The sequence below is a fragment of the Bos mutus genome, chromosome 3 (assembly GCF_027580195.1).
Source record: "Bos mutus isolate GX-2022 chromosome 3, NWIPB_WYAK_1.1, whole genome shotgun sequence".
Classification (NCBI taxonomy): Eukaryota; Metazoa; Chordata; class Mammalia; order Artiodactyla; family Bovidae; genus Bos; species Bos mutus.
The window spans coordinates 59,068,719-59,087,040 of NC_091619.1; the positions used below are offsets into that span (position 1 = coordinate 59,068,719).

Sequence of the window (18,322 nt, forward strand, 5' to 3'; positions counted from 1 at the left end):
GATGATCCTGTGAAAGTGGCTGTACTCAATATGCCAGCAAATGTGGAAAACTCAGCAGTGGCCACAGGACTGGAAAAGGTCAGTTTTCATTCCAATCCCAAAGAAAGGAATGAAAAAGAATATTCAAACTACCACACAATTGCACTCATCTCACATTCTAGCAAAGTAATGTTCAAAATTCTCCAAGCTAGGCTTCAACAGTACATGAACCATGAATTTCCAGATGTATAAGATGAATTTATAAAAGGCAGAGGAACCAGAGATCAAATTTCCAACATCCATTGGATCATAGAAAAAGCAAGAGAGTTCCAGAAAAACATCCACTTCTACTTTTTTGACTACGCCAAAGCCTTTGACTGTGTGGATCACAAGAAACTGTGGAAAATTCTTAAAGAGATGGGAATACCAGACCACCTGACCTGCCTCCTGAGAAATCTGCATGCAGGTCAAGAAGCAACAGTTAGAACTGGACATGGAAAAATGGACTGGCTCCAAATTGGGAAAGGAGTACATCAAGGCTCTATATTTTGACCTGCTTATTTAACTTATATGCAGAGTACAATTTGCAAAGTGCTGGGCTGGATAAAGCACAAGCTGGAATCAAGATTATTGGGAGAAATATCAATAACCTCAGATATACAGATAATACCACTCTTATGGCAGAAAGCAAAGAAGAACTGAAGAGGAGAGTGAAAAAGCTGGCTTAAAACTCAACATTCAAAAAAAGGAAGATCATGGCATCCAGTCCCATTACTTCATGGCAAGTAGATAGGGAAACAATGGAAACCAGTTAGTTAGGAGTAGGGAACAATTTGAGGATCTCCTGAAAAACCCAACAAGAAATAGGTAGTAAAATAATCTTATGGAAGGTAAAATTGAGCCAAGACAAGAGAATGACACTCATATCAGATGGAATAACTTAACCTTAACTAAGATCTTGCAAGCAGCGTGGCCAAAAAAATAAAAATAAAGTAAGATTTCTCAAGGGAAATCAACTGTATTGTTGCCTATTTTCACTTTAATTTCCTGGTCATCACAGTTCTTCTTTTATTCAAGGGTGGTAGAGTGACCTTGAATATTTTTTTATGTGCCTAAGAGAAGCTTACATTTACTGTGATATCCTCATGTGGTTCCCAGTCAGCTTCTTGTCTAGGTAAATTATTACTAACTGACTCAACATAAGAATGGCTTCCAGACATGCTCTCATGGCCCATTGGACCAATTCACTTCTTGTTGTGACTTTAAGGTGTAGGGACAGAGCTTGTATTGCAGTTGGTCTTTCTGTGCAACCAGGTATCCCAGGTATATGAGGCCACTTCAGTTCAGTTCAGCCACTCAGTTGTGTTCGACTCCTTGCAAGCCCATGGATTCCAGCATGCAGGATTCCCTATCCATCACCAACTCCCAGAGTTTGCTCAAACTCATGTCCATCAAGTCAGTGATGCCATCCATCCATCTCATCCTCTGTCTTCCCTTTGTCCTCCTGCCTTCAATCTTTCCCAGCATCAGGGTCTTTTCCAGTGAGTCTGTTCTTTGCATCAGGTGTCCAAAGTATTGGAGCTTTCTGCTTTGGCATGAGTTCTTCCAATGTATGTTCAGGACTGATTTCCTTCAGGATGGACTGGTTGGATCTCATTGCAGTTCAAGGAACTCTCAAGAGTCTTCTCCAACACCACAATTCAAAAGCATCAATTCTTCAGCACTCACCTTTCTTTATGGTCCAACTCTCACATCCATACACGACTACTGGAAAAACCATAGCTTTGACTAGATGGACATTTGTCGGCAAAGTAATGTCTCTGATTTTTAACATGCTGTTTAGGTTGGTCATAACTTTTTTTTCAAAGAGCAAGTGTCTTTTAATTTCATCGGTGCAGTCACCATCTGCAGTGATTTTGCAGCCCCCCAAAATAAAGTCTGTCACTGTTTCCATTGTTTCCCCATCAGTCTTTCCAGTGAAAATTCAAGTTTTATTTCCTTTAGGTATGTGAATAACAGAAGAGAAATGGGGGTTGAAGGGCAAAGTGTTAACAATTGACAAGACTAAGTGAGTTCATTGTAAATATTTTTTCAGCGTATTCTAGGAGATAAAAATACAGTAAATATATCCGTGGAAAATACAGAAGAAAAAGAAAAATCTTATAATTTGTTCATCATTTAAGAATATTCACTATAATTTCTAAATCTATATTAGTAATTTTGTATTTTTTTCTTATAGAAGGCCTTAAAAATTGTACAAACATCAGGTCCCACAAAACCTGGATCAACCACTAGTCAGCACAAATAACAACAAGAAAAAATGTAAAGCCATAGAAATAGAAATAACTCCCAACACACACCCCAAAAAGAGTAATCTGAAGGACTATAAAACGGACATGTTTAACATGATTAAATGTATTTTAAAGAAATTAAATTTTAAAAAGAAAATATGCTATATGAAAACTTTAAGATATGTTGCAAAATAACCAACCAGACATTCTGAAAATAAGAAAATATAGTCACGGATGTTAAAAAAGCAAATGGTCAGGAAATATAGACAATTTTGATCACAAAATTAAATCAATAGAAAAATATAAATATGAGAAGATAATTCAGAAGGTAACTAGAGAAATGAAGAAGTAAAACATTTGAAGAAAATATAGAAATGTGTATATAATGAAAAGTTAGAAGATGCATTTAATAAAACTCCAGAAGAGGATAATAGAGAAAATGGAGAGAAAAGTTATTCAAAGAGGAATAGTCAAGAATTTCTCAGAATTAAAAGTAACATGTTCAAATTGAAGATGCACACTGAATCATAATGAGAAATCAGATATATCATGAATACTGATATTATATTAAAAATTACTGGAGAGAAAAAAAATGTTTATCTCCAAAATAATAAGAACCAGACTGATAGTAAGCATTTCATCAGCAATAACGCATACCACGTCACAGCCAGAATAAATGAACTAACATCATAGAATCTATAAAACAATCCTTTAAATTGAGAGCAAATGAAGATATTTGGAAGAAAAGAAAAACTATTTTCTTTTTACTCTTCACAGGCTTTTACTGAAGAACTACTCTAGAAGAAATATGTTACATACAATAAATAATGATGAGCATTAAAAAATATACATATTAGTAAATCTAATAAGCGCTCTATAAATCTATAATCATAATAGCTTGGGAAAGATATAACAGAAGTTAGAAATAGCTTACTAATATATGAGGAAGGGCTGCTTTTGCTGTTTATAAAGATAGAGATATTTATTTAATTTCATTAAGCCACTAAAAGATGCTAAATTGTAAAATAATTAATTTAAAACTTAAAAACAGAAGAAAGCTAGAGGAGACTGATTAAGTGAATTTTGTTTACTTAGTAGAAGGTAGGAAAGGAATGGGAGAAAGGGAAAAAAAAAACATAAAATAGAAAATACAAATTAAAATGACAGTAGTATTTCAAATATATCAAGAATCACAATAGTTAAATGATTGTATGTACCTATCTAGAAAATAGGGATTTTATTATTGGATGAACAAAATCCCATTATCAAATGAGATACAATTTATAAGAAACATAAAAAGTAAGAATACAGAAATGTGGACAGTAAAAGGATGAATAAGAGTTTAAGTCAATAATCAAGAGATTGCATAGTAACATATATTGAATATATTGACTAATAAACAGTAAATCCTAAACTGGTATTAAATAAAGATTATAGTTACTTCAAAAATAACAGGAAAATGATAGAAAGATATAATAGTAATGACACAAGTACATGTCTCAACATGAAAATTAAAAACAAATTTTAAAATTTGAGCAGAATTACAAGGAAAAATTCAAATATCTGCAATCATAATTGGATATTTTAGCACATTTCTTTATGAACTGAGACATTAAATAGGTAAAATATTATTAAGAATAGTGATTTGTATATGTATACGTATGGCTGTTTCATGTTGAGGTTTGACAGAAAAACAACAAAATTCTGTAAAGCAATTATCCTTCAATAAAAAATAAATTAATTAAAAAAAGAATAGAAATTTGAATAGAGTAAATGATCAGCATGGTTTATGGATAGGCATGTATCCACATACCCATATATTATATAACATATTTTTTTTAAAAAGAGCATTTACAAACATGGACAATTTTTATAAATGCTTATTTGAAAAATGTATAGATATGAACATATAAAATATGTAAAAATATATTTTATTAAACTTATGCATTTGAAAATAATTGTAAAAATTTCGGGGGATTTTATTAGGAGACAATGCTTGTGGTCAATAAACATGTAAAAAGTTGTTCATTCATCAGAAAGGTGCAAATTTAAATAAAGTACACTGTTCATCAGGTTGGCAAAAATTATCTGACTATCCAAGTAGCTGGCAAGCAGAAAGAGAACTGGAAAACTTATATACTGTCAAAAGAAAATATTGGAGTGGCCACTTTGAAAGAAATTGTTAATATTTGCAAGAGTTGAATATATGCAATGATCTAGTGACTTTGACTTAAACACTCTGGAAAAGTATACATATATATATATACACACACACATATATATGAAAATATACAGATATATATCTAGAAAATATGTATATTCACATTGCAAATGAGAAGATAAACATGCATACTAAAGCATATTACTGAAATAATTTTATAATTTAATATATACCCTTTTACATGCTATTTGATAGAAGTTTATTCTATTCTAACTCTATTTCTTTTCTAAAGTATCCCATTCTATTCTAGCCCATCCATTTTAGTCTCCACTTTACTTCAATCTAATCCATCCCACTTTGGTCACAAGCCATTCATTTGATTTCAAAACACTAAATTGATCATATCCCTTAATTTGAAAATCATCTTGTTAGAAAAATTACAAACACATGCCTAGAATCACCCAAAGGTATCTGCAATAATGACATGTGTGATCAGTTTGAATGTTATTAAGTCAAAGAATGGATAGATAAATAAAATCATACAATGGAATTCTCTGGAAAAGTTAGACTTTCCTGATTTACCTGGACAGTATCTATTTCCTCCTATTATCTTTTTATCCTGTCTGGTTAGTTATCCTTTCCATATTTCAAATGTATCAAAGTTTGAAATGATAAAGTCAGGCAGGGCCAGCTTCATGGGCATGTGATCAGTATAGTCACAAAAGGTGCAACTCTCAGATGGGCTCCATGCTTGGAGTTTAATGATTTGCAGCAACTGTCTTGAAATTCTAATGATATTACCTTTAAATCAGTGTTTTGGAAGTAAAGTTGGTGTAACAGTGACAGATATGTGTGTTTGGAGACTCAGCTCCTACATGTCCCTACCTCATACCTTACCCTCACCCTCCCTGGTATATCTTGAATCCCTGTTTCTCCACCTCCTGGTGTCATGGGTCCCACCTGGCCCCCAAATTGACACTATTTTTCCTTTTTAGTTTTTATGCAATTTTAATATCATACTCCATTTATAATTATTACACAATTTTGGCTATATTCCTCATGTTGGGCAATACATCCTTGAGCCTATCTTATACCCAATAGTTTGCACCTTCCATTCCCAGACCCCTTTATTGCCTTGCTCTCCTCACTAGTAAATCTATATCAGGGAGTCTGTTTGCTTTTGTATTATATTCATTAGTTTGTTGTATCTTCTGGATTCCACACGTGAGTGATATCATACAGTATTTGTTCTTTGTCTGAATCTTAGCATAATGTTCTCCAAGTCCTCCAACATGGAAAAATTTTGTTCTTTTATAATGGCTGAGTGGTATCCCATTATATATACATATATAAAATGTACACAATATAATATATTGTTGTTTAGTCATTCAGTCATGTCCGACTCTTTTGCAAACTCATGGATTGCAGCAAACTAGGATCCTCTGCACATTGAATTTCCCAGGCAAGAATACTGGAGTGGGTTGCTATTTCCTTCTTCAGGGGATCTTCCTGACCCAGGGATCAAATCTGCATCTCCTGCAAGTCTCCTACATTGCAGATATATTCTTTACCATTGAGTCACTAAGGAAGCTCATATATATATATACACATAAAATATACATATTAAATAATATATATTTTATTGTATATATTATACATAAATATATCTATATATATTATACATAAAATATGTATAAATATATATCATATCTACTTTACACATTCATCTGTTGATAGACACAGGTTTCTTCTGTATCTTGCCAATTATAAACAATGCTGCTGAACGTTAGAGTGCATAAATTTTTTTTTGAATTAGTGTTTTTGTTTTTCCCATATATATATATATATACCCAGGAGTAAAATTGCTAGGTCATGCGGTCATTCTATTTCTAGTTTTTTGAGGAAACTCCACAATGTTTTCTGCAGTGGTTGCACCAGTTTACATTCCCACCAACAATGTCCAAGGATTCCCTTTTCTCCACATTGTCAGCAACATTTATTACTTGTGTTCTTTTTGATGATAGCCATTATGATAAGTGTGGGGTGATATCTCATTGTGGTTTTGATTTCCATTTCCTTGATCATTAGTGATGTTGAATGTCTTTTCATGTGCTCATTGGCATCTGAAGATGCTCAGCCTAACCCCTGTCCATTAACTGCAGCCACCCTCTGTCTGAGGTCCAGGTATGGTTGGGGTCAGCTGAGTGCTCTGTGATGTTCTGTGGAAGGATATGGCACAGAATGATTCCTGAACCTCTTGTCCAATGCTGATCCACGTAGGAGTGCAGAGACTGCAATCCTGTAGGGGTTGCCCATCTACAGTGTTGGAGCATCAGGCCTATGAGGAGAGATGCCTAAGAAAGGGAATATCTCCTTTCCTGAAGAAAAGTCATATCAAATATAATACACTAGGCTTCTCAGGTGGCACTAGTGGTAAAGAACCTGCCTGCCAATGCAGGAGATGTAAGAGACAAGGGTTTGATCCTTGGGTCAGAAAAATCCTCTGGAGAAAGGCATGAAACCCACTCCAGTATGCTTTCCTGGAAAATCCCATGGACTGAGGAACCTGGAGGGCTACAGTTCATAGGGATGCATAGAGTCAGACACGACTGAAGGGACTTAGCACGCACACATGCATAATGCACCATGACAAGTAGAGAAAAAGAACACAGACGAAAGACAAAGTCTTACATTTCAGTATACATTATGTGCCCCACCACCCCCTGCTTTTTCAATAAGGGCCTAACAGATTTTGTAGCTAGGCCTGGAATAATTATATGATCATCCTAATAGTATTTTATTCTTCCACAGATCAACGAGAAGCCATTACACCGTTTTCATCAAGTAACTGGCATAATCAGATTTATGTCCTAAAAAGATCACCCTTTAACTTCGGTTCCTCCTGTGATTCTAGGGTCTGTCACCCCCGCCTGAATGCAGTGTGCCGATACAATCACTGCTTGTATAAAACCAAATCACATTGGTTTTCAATTATTATGCACATATTGCAACCCTGTTATAAACCTGAATCACTAGAAGTCATAAAAGGGGGGAAAAAAGAGCAATCGTTTGCCACTTGCCCTGTCTTCTTCCTTCTCTGTGTCCAGTCCCCTCTGGTGTTTCTCTCTGCCTTTGATAGTCATCCATTTGAGCCCCTCTTGTCTAGGTGGAGGGTCCTTTTGCAATACCGCACCTGGCACACTTAAAGTGTACATTGAGGTGATTACCTTTGTTGACTAATTTTGTCAGTTCTCTCATTCTTTCAGCAAATTCAGTTGGGTCACCTTGAGGGTACTTCAGTTTTAATTTAAATACATTTTTTAACTTGCTTGTACTCTCTGACAGCAGCTTCATTGAGTTTGCTCTGTGAAATATTCTGCACATTTATTCTTTCTTTTCCCACCCTAAGATATACTGAGTTCAAAAATAAAACCATGAAATAGTACTGAAAGGTGGCTTCCTGAGGTTATTATATCCCTTCCCTCTTCAGAAGGACTGCAAGGAAATCACGTGTAAGGAAGGAAGACTTTTAAACTATTTTCAGAGATTTCTGGAGAAAGGAGGAGCTTTCCAGGTGGTGCAGTGGTAAAGAACCCACCTCCCAGTGCAGGAGATTCAGGAGACATGGATTCAACCCCTGTGTCAAGAAGGTCCTCTGTAGGAGGAAATGGCAACCCACTCCAGTATTCTTGCCTGGAAAATTCCACGGACAGAGGAATCTGGTGGGCTACAGACCATGGGGTCACAGAGTCAGACATGACTGAGCACACACACACACACACACACACACAACACACAAGAAAGGAGAATTCACAGCCTCCCCCCAAATTCATTTCAGGGTTAAAGAAGCCTGTCAGGGAATTTTTCTTCTATCTAAACTAGATCTAGCTTAATATTCCTTTTAGGACAGGAAAAATACACAGTGTTCACTTCATAGTCAAACTAAGGCTTTCTTTTTTTCTCTGACATGCCCCAAGGTGTTTTAGGACAGTGGTTGGATATGTCAGAGAGAAAATAGGTTTTATGTTATTTGGCCTGAATTTCCATTAGGTACCTATTTGTCTGGACAAACAGGCAGGAGTGCCCATCTTTAAATAATGAGCTCGGAGTTACCTGGGGAATTACTTACCAATGAGTGTTACCTTCAGGACGAGAAAAAATAGCTGATAAAATCATTCCTGAGGGTTATAAAACACCCAGGTGGGTAGTGTGTGCAGCTTCAGCCTGGATAAATCATGCCTCTCTAATGTATTTGGAATTTTTGAAAGAGTTAACGAAATAGTGAAGCTTAGAGAAATAGTGGGTATTAAATATTTAGACATTCAGAAGGGTTTTGCTCAAGAACCTACGCAGAGACATTTAGGATCCATTTCAGCCTTATGAAGGGCCCAAGATGTGAGAGCTAAAATCTTTTCCTATAAAAATTCAGTTAAAACAACAACAAAAAAAGGTTAACAGTGAAAATGAAAGGTAGGAATAAATGATGCAGTTAGCCTGAAGGGAGGTTAATAAGAAAGTGCCCCAGGGAATGATACTGGAACCAGAATTTTTATATATGTTAACACCAATCAATCTGGAAACCCTTCTAAATAATGAGGTTTCAAAATATGTGGGTAACAGTGAACTGTTAAATTAGTCAGGAGTAGGGAACAATTTGAGGAAATCTAGAAGAAACCAACAAAATATAGGTAGGAAAACAATCTTAGGTAAAATCAAGTGAAGACAAGAGAATGGCACTTCATGTTATATGGAATAACTTAAGCTACCTGATGCACTCAGGTAGCTTTGGAATTAACTATAACCTTTTAGAAGAAAGGTCTAACAGTCATTATGAATATCTCAGTAAATGTATCTGCTCACTGAGAAAAGTCTCTGGGAAAAGTCTATAGAAATGCAAGTGAAATGATGAGATATATGTGAGAAATGATGGAAATGGCAAGGATTGTTTTATTTGGCAAGGAGAGAAATAGAGGAAAAGGGAAATGTTGAAACAAAAAGTCTAGTTGAGTACTTTCCTTCACTTTCTTATAATACTGAGTGAGGTTAGATAACACAAAAGCTAAAAATGAGAAGGAGGGAAATGCTTGTGTAATTCATTGTTAACATTAACAGCTCCCTGCATGGAATGTCATTGAGCCAGATACCAACTACTGAGCAATGTATCACCTGGGTTACACATTCACAGGGGTGGGCTGAGATTAAACTTTCTCCACAAGATCCTATTAGAGACAGTATATGAATGCATATTCTAAGAGACGTTTCAGTCGTTCTCATATTTGAATTAATTTATGTCTGTCTGTCTCATCAGGCTGTGAATTCCTAGAAAGCAAGACTTTTTTCTTAAACATCCTTCTGTCCTTTCCCTTTTCCTCTTTGGTAGCTAGTAATATGCTTTCTTCTGCAGGGCACTCAGTAGTACTCAGAGCTTGCATGACTTGAAGGAGTGGGAGGGTCGATCAAAGGAAGGAAAGATTTCATTCCCATAGTCTATTCATCCTCACCACTCTCACCAAATGTTTATTGACTTCAACTATGGCAGCTATCCAGCAGCAATGAACGTTGATGAGAAGACATCAGAGAAAAGAAGGGAAGAAGGTTGGGAAGTTTTAATCATTATTAACAATCTATTGGGTACTAGGCACTTTGCTATGCATTTTCTTGCATCTTCTTCCCTGGTGGCTCAGAGGTTAAAGCGTCTGCCTGGAATGCGGGAGACCCAGGTTCAATCCCTGGGTCAGGAAGATCCCCTGGAGAAGGAAATAGCAACCCACTCCAGTACTCTTGCCTGGAGAATCGCTTGGAGGGAGGAGTCTGGTAGGCTACAGTCCATGGGGTTGCAAAGAGTCAGACACGACTGAGTGACTTCACTTTCACCAATACCTAAAGAACAGTTACCATAGTGACTAGTCAAAATTATTTAGCAGAAGAAATGCTATTTGTAAATTATTTCCCTTCTTTGTCCCAGGCAACTCATGAGAATACAAAAGAGCTCAAAGAGCTGAGCTTTAGTGCCTTTCTTGGAAGTTATCTACCTGAGAAAAACATAGTACAGAATCAATAGGATATATACTGTAAAATATGTATACATGCTCAGTGATAAAGAATCTGCCTGCCAATGCAGGAGACATGGGTTCAATTCCAGGCTTGGGAAGATCCTCTGGAGAAGGAAATAGCAACCCACTCCAATATTCTTGCCTGGGAAATCCCAAGAACAGAAGAATCTGAAGGGATACAGTCCATGGGGTTGCAAAAAAGTTGGATACAACTCAGCAACTAAACAACAAAAACAAATATATATACACACATATATGCAGTGCAGGAGACCCAGGTTCGATCTCTGGGTCGGGAATATCCCCTGTAGAAGGAAATGGCTACCTACTCCAGTATTCTTGCTTGGAGAAGACCATGCACAGAGGAGCCTGATGGGCTACAGTCCGTAGGGTAACCCACGGACCTATGGACTACAACCCATCAGGCTCATAAAGAGGCAGACATGACTGAAGCCACTTAGCACACACATGTAGAGAGAGAGAGAGAGAAAGAGAGGGAGAGATTTTAAGGAATTGGCTCATGTGACTGTGGAGGAAGGCTGGCAGAAATTCAGCCAAAGTCCATCTGCTGACAGAATCCCTCTTCCTCCAAGATGGTCAGTTTTGGGTTTGGATTTTTTTTTTTTTTTTTTGCTTTTTGGTTTGCTTTGTTTTTATAAGGCAAATTGGATGGGTCCCACTTACATCCTGGAGAGTAATCTGCTTTACTCAAAGTCTACTGATTTAAATGTTGCTCTAATCTGAAAAATACCTTCAAAGAAATTCCTAGAATAATGTTTGACCAAATATTGTTTTAAGTTGACACACCCACCACAATAAGGCTATCATACCCAGACACCGCTAGGTGCAGCTGACAGGAGGTATGGCCTGGGCATGAGGGCAGTAGGAAATGCAGACCGTACAGCAGCAGCTGGGCCACCCATCAGTTATGGTCCTGCAGCAGATCTGAGCAGCTTCACACACCCTAAAGCAGTGACCAAGGCAGCTGCAGAAGAGTTGTCTACTGTGTGACTGTAAGCGAGTACTATAGATTTGAACAAAAGCAGTAGACAGGCAAATAGGACCAAGGGAGCACATATAAGATAAGAGCCATCAAGGAACTGTGAATGTTGTCAGACACTGGAGCTGAGAGGAAAGTAGAAAATCCAGGAGTGGCAGAAGGAGCAGAAACCATTGCCAAACCAGCAGCCAGCAAAGTAATCCAAACGCACCATCTCATCTGCTGCTGCTGCTAAGTCGCTTCAGTCGTGTCCGACTCAGCGCGACCCCAGAGACGGCAGCCCACCAGGCTCTCCCGTCCCTGGGATTCTCCAGGCAAGAACACTGGAGTGGGGTGCCATTTCCTTCTCCAATGCGTGAAAGTGAAAAGTGAAAATGAAGTCGTTCAGTTGTCTCCGACTCTTCACGACCCCATGGACTGCAGCCTACCAGGCTCCTCCATCCATGGGATTTGCCAGGCAAGAGTACTGGAGTGGGGTGCCATTGCCTTCTCCCATACCATCTCATCTACTTATCTCTAAAATGTAATTAAGCATAAATTAACATCACTGTAAAAAGAAGAGACTGAAGCTCAGAAAGGCTATGTAACTTGGCCAAATTCATCCAGGTATTTGTTAAGAAGCCAGATTCAGAATTTGTCTTCCTGACCTTATATCTCATCTCTCTCTATGATACTGACTTTCTTATCTATCTCAGGACCATGAGAACCGACTGTTGAGTAAAGAAACAGGCCAGGGGCAGCAGAAGCAAAACATCTTTGATACACAGCAAACCATCTGCCTCAGCCGAAAAGTATCTTAATATATTTTCTACTAAAGCAACTTCCAGTTCCCGGGGGAGTCCGTGCTCAGGCCTACATGTGAAAGCAAGAAACTAGTAGATTTAGTCGGTGGAAGCTGTGGGCATGAAGGCAGAGACACGGCTGATCTCGACACATCTTTGTGAAATGGGAATGAACTATCAGAAACAGAAGGCAGTTTTCCTTTGAAAGTCTGTCACATTCACAATGAGGGTGATAAAAGACTGCTTCCTTGCCTTTTAGGTGACTTCAATATGGCCAGACTTTGAAATCTAATACTGTACTGAATTTTGTATTGAATGCAGTGGTGCAATATTGAACGATAAAAGAAGGGGCTGATACAGTACTTTTCAAATACTTGCTGCTCAGAATCTCTCTGCCCTTTTCCACTTACAGGTATGATCTTATCTATTGATATTTCTGTCTAAAAGGGCCCTCTGTCTGTTCTATCAGGTTGCCCTATTTTTCATTGTGCTATAGGCTGCATTTTGAAAATGAATAGTCCAAACAACTTCGATATATTGCTATTACTGTGCTGTTCTTTTGAAGAAATTCTTCAGTTGGCATTTGCACTTTAATCCGACTTCAAGCTGTGGTGACAGCGGTGCCCTTCCATTGCCAGGCCCCACCACCACCCAGGCACTGGCTCCTTTGTACATCTCAACGACTTCTGTCATCCTTCATGCCACCTGTGCCCCTCCTCCATCCTAAGCTGGTAAGGCGCAGCTGGAGGCTTTCTTCTGACCTCTTTCCAGCCATGCCTGCTGCTGCCACTCTGTAGCAATCAGAAAATGCACTGGGTGGCTGCCTTTACTCTTCTCCTTGCTCTGATCTGCCCACCATGGCTCTCAATGCCCTCTCAAAGTCCTCCTGCATTACATGTGTGGGTTCTCATGGGCAATAAACCTAAAGTGAACATGCCAGAAGGAGCTATTGGGTGGCCACAAATCTGTGAAAAGCTCTTTATGTTCCCTGGAGCAGATACTGAAGAGTCGGCCCATTTATGTAAACACTGATCACTGAGATGCTGGTAGTTTAGCTGCATTTTGAAGAATTTCTAAATGAGACTGGTCTGGGGACAGAATATAATTGTATAGTTATGAAGAGCCTCAACAAGCTATGATCAGTTATAAAACAAAGGGAAGGATACTGTTGGTTGAATGTCTCCTTGACTGTGATGGTTGAAGACACAGACTGAGGCTCCCAGCACCCTGAACATTCAATGCAGGCACAGTGAGCACTCAGTCAGTGTATATTTAATGGAACTGAACTTACAAACTAGGGAAACTGTAGTTCCTAAGCTACTTGTGAGGGACATGTTGTAGAATTTTGGATGATTGGGTGAAAGTTAAGAGCCCTCTCCACAGAGACATGCATACACAAAAACTTAGCACATTTTAAGTGGTCCTATCACCCACTGAAGATGCTGCCATGATCTCATTTAGATTTTCACACACTTGAGATTCTAATGTAAAATGAAGGGAAAAAAAAAGAATCAGAAGAAGAACAATGAAGTATCAACAACCAGGGTTACAGTCTCTTGTGGCAAAAGGTTGATGATCTGACATTTAGATACAAGCCCGACATTTACTGTTTATGTGCAAACATTTCTTAACCTCCCTAAAGTTCATCTGCAAAATAAGGATGAAGCATGATTTTTCTTCTCTGTGCTGTTGTGGCATTTAATGTGATAATTTATGTGAAACAGTTTATGCAACCTTTCCAGAGACTGAATTATCAATGTTATTGTTGTTGAGGAAATCTAAACTGGTTATTTTATTTTTTGCTTGTTTCTTCCCTCCTCTTCTTGCTTTTCTTCTTCTTCTCCATCTTGCTTGATATTTGGTAAATTAAAAAAAAAAAAGTCCATGTTTTATTGGTTGTTTTGTATCCATGAAGTGTCACCAGCAATAAAAATCCTTAGATGTCCCATTAGCATCTAGGGAGTTGTTGTTGTTGTTGTTGTAGCAGTATGCATTTCTTCAATTACATCATCTGGATAAAAAGTCTGCAGAGCTTTTTCTGACACTTTTAAGTGTCAGAACTTACAATATTGAGATTTAAATATTGCTTCCATTCATTTTGGGAAGGTATATAGCTGTACTTCCTAAAGTTTACCATTTGACTGGGTATATATCCAGGAAAAAAAGAAACATGATTCAAAAAGACACATGCACTCCAAAGTTCATTGCAGCACTATTTACAATAGCCAGGACAGGGAGCCAACCTAAATGTTCAACAGCAGAGGAATGGCTAAAGACTATGTGGTACATATACACTGGAATATTACTCAGCCATAAAAAAAAAAATGCAATTGGGTCATTTCTAGGAAGGTGAATGGACCTAAAGATGTCATATAGAATGAAGTAAGTCAGAAAGAGAGAAACAAAAATTGTATATTAATGCATATACGTGGAATCTAGAAAAATGACACATGACTTTATTTCAAAGCAGAACTATAGACTTAGATGCAAAGAACAGATTTATGGACACAAAGTGGGGAAAAGGGGGAGTGGAGTGAATTGGGAGATTGGATTGACATGTATACACTATTGATACTATGTGGAAAATAGATAACTAATGAGAACCTATGTTGTTGCTCAGGAAACTCTACTCAATGCTCTCTGGCAACCTAAATGGGAAGGAAACCCAAAAAAAAAGAAAGGGGGGTGTATATGTGTATATCAACAACTGATTTACTTCACTATACAGTAGAAACAAATACAAAATTGTAAAGCAACTATACTCCAATAAAATTAATTAAAAAATAAAGTTTAGCCCTTTTGAAAATGGGGACAATAACAAGGTTATCTGCAAATTCAAGAGACATTGTACTTAAAAATAATATGTTGAAAATTGTAAAGTACTCTGTAAGAATTAGTGACCACTAGAAAATAAAGATGAAGGTATGCGAGTCCCACTGTGCCTTTCCTTCATGGCTACTGTGAGACTGAAATGAGTATTTATTTTGTCTGTTTGCCCCTCTGCTGCTAAGTCGCTTCAGTTGTGTCCGACTCTGTGCGACTCCATAGACTGCCTCCTAGCAGGCTCCTCTGTCCCTGGGATACTCCAGGCAAGAACACTGGAGTGGGTTGCCATTTCCTTCTCCATTGCATGAAAGTGAAAAGTGAAAGTGAAGTCACTCAGTCGTGTCTGACTCTTAGCGACCTCATGGACTGCAGCCTACCAGGCTCCTCCATCCATGGGATTTTCCAGGCAAGAGTACTGGAGTGGAGTGCCATTGCCTTCTCTGCCCCTTTGCTGCTGCTGCTGCTGCTAAGTCACTTCAGTCATGTCCGACTCTGTGCGACCCCATAGACGGCAGCCCACCAGGCTCCCCCTTCCCTGGGATTCTCCAGGCAAGAACACTGGAGTGGGTTTCCATTTCCTTCTCCAGTGCTCAGTCGTGTCCAACTCTTAGCGACCCCAGGGACTGCAGCCCACCAGGCTCCTCTATCCAAGGGATTTTTCCAGGCAAGAGTACTGGAGTCAGGTGCCATTGCCCTCTCTGTCCGCCCTCTAATGGGGTCTAAATTGCTCTTCAGATTTCTACCCTGACCATCACAGGTGAGAATGATAACGTTAATATTTTCTTCTCCCAAGCAAAGTGGCTGGTCTAGGTTAGGTCAATCAGAGACTTTGCCTAAAACTTTGGCTAATTGTCCAAGTTAGAATTAATGGAACAGGAGATTTTCTACTCAAGAAGCCAAGCTAGAAAGTTATTAGTAGGAGCATTAAGTGACCATAGTTCAACCTCAGGTGAAAGCTGTTTTGAGAGAATGAAACCAACAGAGAAGAAGCATGGAGAATAGGACACAGAGAATCTGGAAGTGATTTAAATCCCTACAAGTTCAAGAAGTTGCAGCAATCCTTGCTTTCTCAAGCCTTGATTATTCTAATATTTCTTTTATTCTATAATAAGTTTTCTTTATCTCATTTTCTAAAGTTACTTTGAAGTGGGCTTCTCTCACTGGTACATAGTAAAATGCTGACTGACACAGATCTGCACGTGCTTTCAGAGAAGGGATGGGCATATAGCTGTCAAAATCATGTGTTTGCACATCTGCAAGAGGGAGGGTATTCCTCCATCCTCACTCTGGTCCTAGCCCAACCAAACCCATATTCAAGTGTTGTTACCTGTGAAAGGAATATGAACAATAACATTCGCCTAAGAAGCCAAGAAGATATTTCTGCGTAGTTTACAGAGTCACGTGTTCCTTAGTCCAGAGCTTGTGTGGCGAAGCCCTGGGCTCCTTGGACTTGCAGTCTTTCTTGCAGCCAGAATGATTTTTTTTTGTTTGTTTGTTTTAAGAAGCCAAACAGAGGGAAATGACATGAACAGAGCAATTTGGGTTGACTGGAGAGCAGATAAGCGTGAGGAGGAGACGACAGCAGGAAAGGAATGATTTCTGAGCAAGAGTAGCCTGCTGCTGTTTGGCTCTTTTAGCCCATGGAACCCACTAATAATTTTCCCCAAGTTCCATATTTCCTGCCAACTGAGCCCTATAATCATATTTCTAGGGAGGTCTGAATCACTTTGCTTGTCAAAGAGGAATGTTGTTTATAAGCTGAGAGCTAACATACTACTTTGCCCTCCAGTCAAGAGAAGACAGATCTGAATAGAAATAAGGGAATACCTAAACACTCCCAGTTTATGCCAAGATAATCAGGAATTTTTAATACCTCCAAAATTTGATTATGATGTTTTGTTTTAGGCTTCACAAGAGTTAATACCATCATGTTTTAAAATTTGAACTATGACAAAGCAATATTTCGGTTAAAAACCATCAATCTGGAAAACCAAAATAATTATGTAAACCTAATCCAGAATGTGTTACCCTTAAAACACAACAGATACAGAGACTAGTAATGAATAGAAAAACTAGACTTGATAATTTCCCCTAAAGCCTAGGAACTTTCTCAAAATGCCACAGCATATATCACTATTTTATTTCTCAACTGTATTCAATTAAAAATTTCTATAAGAATTCCTGAAAGGGATGGTCTTTCACCTCCTCTGTCAGGACCCACTCTTGATGCCTATCCTCTTTTACTTTTTTGTTAACTGCTGTACTTGTGTGTTCTATATTTGATATTCTAGAACTTTCTTCATGTTTTATAAGGAAGTCACCTAATCTAAGGGCTTTTGTTTACTTGTTTCTTTCTGTCTCTAAACATTTAAAAAAATCGTTTTGTTATGTCAGTCATTTCTTAGTTTCAGATGCTTCTGAAATTAAATAAATATGTAGAAATGGTATTTAATTCTTTATTTTGAATTCATTTTTTCAAGGTATTATTAAATTTATGTCTGAAATTAGTCTTCAAGATAATTAACTTGATCATTTGCATGTCACACCTCATATCCTTACATACTCATTAAAAAGCCCTGATATTTTTTAACTTTATTTTATAGAAAATTATTTTTCCTTTAATTATGTATAATATTTATATGCACACTTTCCTAGTAACCCTGTTCTACTAAACATAGATTTATAAATGTCAGGAAAAACAGCCCCTTTTACATGTCACTTAATAGATTTTTATTTTTCTACTTCAATTTTCCTTATATCCACTCAATTTTCCTTAGACAATTAGATTTTAAGCATTATACTTGAAACTATATTGATCTAAATATGACTCATGTTGTCAATTGAGTTTTTAAAAATATATCAGCCTATATTCACACATAATTCAAGATGTGTGTAGTTTTCTTTTCTGCCCTTTGCCCTGTAAAATGTACAGTAAACCCATAAGTACAAGTAGCTTATGTGAGGGTGAATTATTGAACTAAAAATGTAATATATGATGTGAAGAAAATACTTTATTTTCACTGAAAGCTAACCATGAATCTCTTTGGGGCAATTCAATTTGACTCCTTGGACTCTAACTTCAAGTGTTTCTTCAAGGCATGCTGTTCTATCCCTTTTATTTATGAATACATTTTATTTTGCTGGCAGTAAAAGCATTAAATAAATATTAAAGAAGGCATTCATTTTTATGTAGAAACTTTAAAATGCACTGGTGTGCCAATGTATGACATTGT

At 37.6% G+C, this 18,322-nt stretch overlaps 1 non-coding gene across 1 annotated transcript; it reads left to right on the plus strand.

The window, feature by feature from the left end:
• Positions 1–10,100: 10,100 nt before the first annotated feature.
• TRNAS-GGA (transfer RNA serine (anticodon GGA)) lies at positions 10,101–10,173 on the plus strand. Its single transcript has one exon. It is a non-coding gene; the product is annotated as a tRNA-Ser (tRNA).
• The last annotated feature ends 8,149 nt before the right edge of the window (positions 10,174–18,322 follow it).